Below are 7,723 nucleotides of genomic sequence, written 5' to 3'. Positions count from 1 at the left end.
TTCTTAGATGGGGAATGGAAGAAAAGAAACGCAAATCTGTAGCGGAGTGGATGCACAATTTATACTTTAATGAACAGAAGACTTCTTGCTCTTGCATGTTCTCCCAACTTGGAGTGTGAACTTAAAACAGAGTTGATAATATTTCACTTAGAAGAAAAAAAAAGTCTAGAGGAAAATGTGCAATTTTGCAATTTTCCTATAGTTGATTCCTTCACACAGGAAGAAAGAAGAAAATATTTTTATAAATGAGAATCATGGCAAAGCTAAAGACAGTCACAGAACTTGATTATTTTTCAGCTAAGGCAAAAAAAGTGTGCAAATGGAAGGTACATGAATACCCCACCCCAACAAAGAAAGAAAAAAAAAAAGTTGGGGATTGACGATATATTCTCTCTTTCCTGCTCACTTTATTTGTTAAGTGGGATTTTTTTGTTTTTCCTTCTGGCTACTCTGCAGTTTCTTGTTCTTATGAATAGCTTCATTTCATTGTTTTGAAGTCAATGTACATTTCTTTTGAAATATGATGTAAAATGAGCTAGATGAGAAACAATTTATCTGTAAAGTATGTATTTCCCATATCTTCTTTCATTGTGTGTATGTGTATGTTTCTATATTCAGGAAAGTCATTGGCAACTCTCCAGTTGACTGCAGCAGGACAGGACCTGGCAATATAATTAGGCATATATTATTAAATGGAGGAGTTGTTGTGTTGCTGAAGAGTAATATGTCGTTTGCTGTAGATGTTGTGGAAGAATGGTAATATGGAAAGAGATTTAAAGGAACAGTAAGCTAGATATGTTGAAATTTTATCAGCATAGCAATTAAGTAATGGCTAATGGCAGACATTGCTGCCAATCAAAGCCTTGTTGAACTTGGTCTCATCCTGTCTATTGTTCCATAAATGAAATGGCACATACTCTTGTACCAGCAGCCCCCAACTTCTTTGTCTATGTATATGGACACAAAAATAGCTTAAGTCTTTGTGCCAAGTACTGAGGGATTCCTGAAGCCAGGCTGCTATTTGCACCTAATGTATTCCGTAGGAAAATTTAACCCTCAAGTCTTTTTTGGGACCTTAAGTTCAAGGTCTGCAGCTGAAACATCTGAACCACCTGAGACTACAATGCCAGAATTTAGACTTACTGAAATACTCAAGAGGAGAAGACCAAAAGGAGTTTGTTACCATAACGAAGCTTTAGGGATGTCCAGTAAAGGACCACTGTAGCTTTGGACAAACAGATGCTCTTCCATGAATCTGTTCTGTGTGGAAGGAGCATCCAGGGTGGCACTGGCGGTGATGGGGGGCTTACAAAGCCATCAGACTGAGGAAAAACTGAGAGGGAGGGAGGAATAAGTTTTATCTGTAAAGAAATCTGCGTAACAGGGTAGCATGGCAATTGGGAGGTGAGGGCAGCAGTCTTCAACATCTCTGTCACAGCAATACTGCGTGCCATAAAATCTAACCAGGCAAGGCATTGGTTACATCTCAGAGAATATAAAAGCCGCATGGTCTCATACTGCATCTTTTTTTTTATTATTATTCAGCAAACTAAGGGGCTTTTCAGTAACCTTTGTTCTCCTTCCTGCTACCCAGAGCAAATTAGATAGTTACGGGCTGACTGGATAACTCCAAGGCATCCGCAGGAAATTCACATTACTATCAAACGAAAGATTAATAAAAAGAAGTCCTTTGTAAGAACGGTTGTGAGTGAATACGGTTTGATAGTGGGCACAAGCACTCGGTGGTATGTTGAATCTTCCCACAAGGCCATTTTACATAATTTATTAACAAGATCATTTTACTTTCTGATTTAAAAGATTTGTAACTATAAGCTCCTGTGTTTTCCCTGAACAAGTCACACAATGCACACAGTAGGCAAAGTGTTAAAGGGCTAGGAAAATATTATTTCATCACTCCTGTTCCATTAGAATTCACTTGGGTGGCTGAGAAAATGGTTTATGGATTAGAGAGAGAAGAACAAGCTAAAACATTTCATACCTTCATCTCTTGATAAATTCCCCAAACTCATTCTTCGCATCTGAGCCATAAATAACAACCATGCTTTTTGCTAAAAAGAGCTTTTTTCCTGTACCAGGTCTTTTGTCTTGGAGATGAATGCTATAATAAATTTGAAGTCTTAGGGGGGGCATTGTTTGAACTATAACATTATGGTTTACAACTGTTGCTTCTATTATGAGGAGGATAAAAAGCGACTATGAAGCTTGATCTCTGTCATAGAAACAGATTAATATTTCAGCCTTCAGCTTGGGTCAAGTGTATGATTTTTCCCAAAAGCACCTTAGCAATTAATTATTATTCTGTTTGCATTTAAAATCTTACCCCTTTAACTACCTTTCAACCTTATCCAAATGTTATGCTTACTTTAATTCTATATCAAATGATATTTTTACATTTAAAAATTATGCTATAGATCAGCACAAGTAGGAAAGTTTTAGAGGAAAACATTTTTAGAAAATAAAGATTCATCAAAAGGTACTAATTTTTTTGAAGTACTTTTTCCTTATGATTGGACAATATTTGTTTAAAAATTAAGATTACACTTAATTTCAGTTGTGTTTCTCAGAAGATAAATGCAAACAGCTCAAATGTTTGCATTAATAAGCAAATGAAGCATGCTTGTAACGATGAATTACAATCATGAAAATTACTGTACTCCTAAGCTCTAGCTTTCAGAGATTTTGGTCAAAATAAAGATCCTTAGGAAGAAAATAGCGTGCCTTGTCTTTTAGTTTCTACTGCGCTTTCCCTGCACAAGCTGAACTGTTTGAATTTTTAGCTTTGAATAACCTGGGTTTAGTACACCTAGGAAAATTGAGATCAGGGTGAAAGTCCTACCTGACTACCTTGCTCGCCTACTGGCACAAAGTCAGCTGTGTTGTAGTAGGGTAAATCTTCTGATTAAATATGCCAAGAAATGGTGAAGAAACGGTTCCTGTCAGTACCAGTAGGCTTTCTATGCCTGTTTGTTCTTGGTTATTCCTAACACCTATGAGTTTCATTTTTTGGCTATCAGGTCCACATTTACTAGTCACCTTGTCTGGATCTGGCCCTCGGGGTGTGAGCTTGCAATGCACTAGTTATCTCTTGTGGGAAAAGTGGGCTCAGTTTTGATAAAACTGGGGGAGCCGGGCCGTCCTGAGAAGCTCCTCTCAGAACTTCTTGATTCAGTGCCGAGGAGGCTTGGGTTTTAACGAGAGACTGAAGACATACAGACTGGATGAGTGCGTGGAGAGATGGAGAATGCTACTTACATAATGTAATATTTTATGTCAAGTGTTTTTCAAAAGTGTAATCAATTTTAATTGCAGCTTCTAAGACATCAAATCTCATCTCTTTTCCACCTACTTAATTGTATCGATTATGTGCAGTTCCAGTATCACTTGCCCAACCCCGAACACCCTTACTCAATCACTTGTCCTTAAAATACCTGACTGTAGATCTAAGGACATTCTTACCATTTGACCGTATGGACACCCATATCTTTATCTTCAAGTCACTTCTCGTGTATCTCAAAATGGTTTACGTCAAAATTTAGTTGTCTGCAAACATAAAATCAAGTTATCAACAAGTAAGGAAAGAATACTTTTGACATAACCAAACCCGATATTAATATTATCTAAAGACATGTAATTATAGCTAAGAGCAGAATAATGGCAATAATATGTGAAAAGTTGTATTGATTACATATTTTGAGAAATAATTATTAGCTATAGAATGCAACGTTTTGCATTCCTTGGTGAGATGTTCACTCTCATATATTGTTTCGTGTATCAAAATTTCCAAAAGCAATGCAATAACCAGTCAAATTTATGTTTAAGAAAAGACATTAAGAGAAAATGAAACAAAACTGGATTTTTCCAAACAGTTTGAAAGGAATTTAAAAATCAGTGAAATTGTATTAAGAAATTACTGTTATTTTCCATTTATTTTTTCTCAATACTTCATATTCTGTTTCTTCATACGTATGTTTGTTAGTAAATAGTTTTGTATGTTAAGTCAGTCAAAATACATATGTATTAGTGCTATGAATATATGGAGCACGGCAATGGAAACTATTATATTGGAAAAGATAACCCATGTTGCTTGTTCTGTGTAAGTTTTAAAATTTATTTTATTTTTAAAAAAAATCACGATCATTTGGAGAAGAGTAGCCAAATTTAAAATAAAGGGCTAGGCTGAAGTCGACAGGCTGTCCAACTACATGGACTTTGTGGTTACAGTTGGGGTTTTACCCCTCACTTTCCCCACAATCCGGGCTGGAACAGGGTGAATCCATATCTGTTGCAGCTATGTCTCTGAAGAGCTTTCTTTTCTACATGGGGAGAGACTTCCATCCCTCTATTTATTGCTCTGTGAAACTAAAATAAATGTAAAATGAAATCTGATTTGTTCTGTAATCTTGCTTACTAAATCTGTTCTCCTTTTTAGACTCTCAATACATCCTATATGATAATTTATTTATTCTTTTTCAAACGGAAATAGCATTTTAGACTTACCAGGGAAGAACATTTCCTGATTTAAGAAATATGCTTTCTGTACTCAGGAAGTCTAAAACTGTGAAGTCTTAATCTTTATCTAATGCATTTTATGAAAGAATAAATATCTTTGTAAATACCTTGCTGTATAATTTTAAGTCAAACTTAATTTTGTTAATTTGAACAAATTAAAAAAGTATTTTATTTATATCAAAGTACATAAAATAAAACCAAATTTTGAATTGTACCTTAACTTGAAATTCATCAAAGGAGCTACCTGGAAATGAAGGAGCTATATTCCAGTTTTTAGTTTTGTTATATGTCATAAATTCATTTTTTCCTAGCATAGCCTTTTCAATCAGCAATATGAAAAGGAAAGTAAGAACTCTTGGCTTTCTCATTATCACATATTTTTGGAGCAAATATTACCTTCAATTGACAAACTGTAATGCTTTTCTCCAGTGAAAATTCTACTTTTATCTGAAAGATCAGCATTTGTTTAAAACAATGTGTCAGGAGTCAAAAAACAAATAAACCATTAAAAATGCCCTTTTACCTAGACTTGACCTAATGGTTACTATTATGTTTGAATATTCATATTTAAGATAAGGAAATTATGTTTAGCACTTTAAAGCATTCAAGATTTATTTCACCATTGATTAGCAAGAGTTGAAGGAACTGTGCCTGGACTAAAATCAGACTCTTCGTGTAAATCTTGTGATTTACAGATGTGAAATAGTGAACTGGCTTTGGTTTTTTTTTTTTTTTTTTTCTTTTCCATTGGAAAAGCTGTATATTTCTGAATCTTAGCAAAGTATTGAAGTGGAAATCAAAAAGTGAAAAATAATTTTGAAGGGATAAAAACGTATACAGAATAACTGAAGAAATAAAGACAATGCAATCTTTGGGGGAATACTTGTGGTAAATGACTTCTTCCCTTTAATTCCTGTAGTGCATCCTTACTGATTGACATCTGAATGGCAGTAATTTGGGGTAATGGGTAGCTACTAATTGAGGGTGAGCTTCACTACTTTGCAGAAGAACATTCTCAAGACCTTCCAGTATAACACTCAAATCCTGTATTAAGTGCATAAATTGGTATAGGTTTTTATGTTAGCCTTCTCTGTACGGGTTAATTTTATCAGGTCCGCTTACGACAGGAGCTAAAGTGTGCTTGAAGGATGTCTGTATACGTATGGTACTTTCTTACTTGTGGCTCTCTTTTCTGTATTTGTGCAGCGTGGTATCTACCAGCATTATGGCCAAAGATACATTTTTATTGTGCTATGCTGTCAGTGTTTCTGTGACTATTTCGTTCTGAGAGTTTTAGGTGGATACTCTGTCTCCTTATCCGTAGAACTGCATGGTTGCAACCAGTTATGTCTATGATCGCATAGATAACTGGGTTACATAGGTGTACTAGAACATTACTGGGAGACAACATCGCTTTTTTCAACACGGTTCTCAAGCAGTTGACTTACTAAAACTTACATACTTAAAGTTTACCTCCTTGAAATGGAGTCTCTGAAATACTGTAATTGGGGTTTATTTTTTGGGGTACCAGTTGATTGTAGGTGATGATGTATGAGGCAGAAACCAGTTAGTTTGATTCCTAGTGTTTGCTGCGTTTGCAGGATGACTGCACCGAGCCCAGAGTAGTGCCTCGTAGGGGTATTTTTAGCATTAAACCCTGGGTTAGTGTTGGGACGTGTGGATGACATGGGAATGTGAGCAGGACCCAGGGAGGCTGCTCAGTGAATATTTACTCTAGGGGGGTTTAAATTTTACGTGCTGACCTACAGCTCTCTGCTCTGAGATCTCAGTATTTCTTGTATTTCTGAGAGAGGCACTGGGTATGTCCTCTGTGAACAGCTGATAGAAGAAAAGCCCGTTTCATTTGTGTCAGAAAGAGAGGGAATGACAAAGAATATCCCCCCCTCCCCTGTTGAACGGGAGGGGGGAAGAAAAGGAGGAGAGGAGTGGGAAAGTCCTTCAGGAGATGAGGGCAGGAGGAAGAGGACATCTTTAAAAATTTTCTGAAAAGAGATGCAAGACATAAACTTAGAGTAGCGTTCTTCCTGTTGTAAAAATTGTGGATAAAAAAGCCTGGCTACTTTAAAGGTAACCCAAGTTAATCGAAGTTTATGGAAGGGATTTTATGATGCGCTTGCCTAAAATAGCAGGGAATAACAGTGCTGCTATGTACCTGCGAAGTGTTTGTTACCCTTGCCTTATCTGAACTGGGAAGAGGTTTGGGGTCCTGAAAGAACTGCTGCAAAAAATATCCTGTTACCTATCATTGCCTATCTTGGGGGATTGTAAAGGTGCCGACACCTTCCCGTATAAGTATCCAGCAGGAATATTAAGTGCAAGACGCTAGAAAGGGAAAAAAAAAGACGACTTTTTGTGGAGACTTGTATGAATTTACGCGTTTGTTTCTTCTTTTTTTAATAGTATCAGTTCTATTAAAATAGTGTTAAGTTGATGAAACTAGTAAGTCTTGGTTTTGAAAGATGCCAGGGAGCTCCGGCAGGATGCTAAGTTTTAGTGCGAGTCGTGAAGATTTACTGTCCCTCAACTAATTCCCGGCAAGTGCCAGGATCGAGCCCAGTGCACGAGCAGTAATCGATAAGAAAATGAGGGTGTTTTTGATGGTTGAAGAATATTGGGAAAGACAAAAAGGTCAGAGTGAGTAACAATGCAAAAACCCTTCTCGTGAATCTGCTCGGGAACCCTTTTTTCCTTAACGTTATTAGCAGACAGGCCTGTGTCCTTTCCTTTGATGATGGTAACAAGTTCTATGACATTGCCACTTTGAGTTCTTGCTTCATTAGATTGGGTGACTGTTTATTTGAAATTGTAATGAAATATTTACTTTATAGAGCTATAAGGATTAGCGGTGATAATTGAGTGAGGCTGATCCGGAGCTTTCAGTGTAATAGGGCCCCCTTGTTTGAATACAGAGCGCGGGGAGAATGGAGGGGCGAGGGAGCGTGTTTCTGCCTGTCACTTTCCCTCTACGTGTTGCTTTTTCTCCCGGAGATAAGTGGGCCTAATGCTGAACAAATACTGGAAATCAGAAGCCACTGAGAATCATTCGCCTCTCGCTTTCCCATGGCAGCGTGATAGACGCCCGCTCAAAAGAGCCCCCCTCCTCTCCGGCCGGCGACAATTTTGTCACCGCCAGCAAATCCAATTGAGGAGGCCCCGGGAGGGGGGGGGGAGG

This window comes from Aptenodytes forsteri, unplaced genomic scaffold, assembly GCF_000699145.1.
Source record: "Aptenodytes forsteri isolate BGI_AS27 unplaced genomic scaffold, ASM69914v1 Scaffold51, whole genome shotgun sequence".
NCBI lineage: Eukaryota > Metazoa > Chordata > Aves > Sphenisciformes > Spheniscidae > Aptenodytes > Aptenodytes forsteri.
The sequence above is the reverse complement of the archived record's forward strand: the minus strand, read 5'-3'. Positions refer to the sequence as shown.